Genomic DNA, 294 nt, shown 5'->3' with positions numbered 1-294 from the left:
TTTTCTGTTGCCCCGATGGCCCAACAGGAAGTAGGCCTAGTTCATGCCCCCCCCTCTCCCCCCATCCCTGGAAGCCTTGGCACCTAAGTTGGGAACCTCTGCTCCCTTCATTCCAGATTATACCTCATTTATCTAATCGATCTAATCCTCTTTCGACCGCGGATCACAGTCTGATTTCAGTCGTTATCAGGTGTCAAATCACACCAATTGTATCTAATCTATCTTACCTTCTCTCGACTGCGGATTTACGGTCTGATTCCAGTCGTTATCAGTCTCCAACCATTCCAGTCAATT

The 294-nt window shown here is 47.6% G+C and overlaps 1 protein-coding gene across 1 annotated transcript in view; it reads left to right on the top strand.

Moving 5' to 3' along the window:
* Positions 1-294, top strand: part of LOC119586753 — a gene marked incomplete in the record, with an annotated part of 16,568 nt that overhangs the window by 15,201 nt on the left and 1,073 nt on the right.

Source organism: Penaeus monodon, chromosome 21, assembly GCF_015228065.2.
Source record: "Penaeus monodon isolate SGIC_2016 chromosome 21, NSTDA_Pmon_1, whole genome shotgun sequence".
Lineage (NCBI taxonomy): Eukaryota > Metazoa > Arthropoda > Malacostraca > Decapoda > Penaeidae > Penaeus > Penaeus monodon.
Note: the sequence above shows the minus strand (reverse complement) of the source record. Positions and strands in the feature narration are given on the sequence as shown.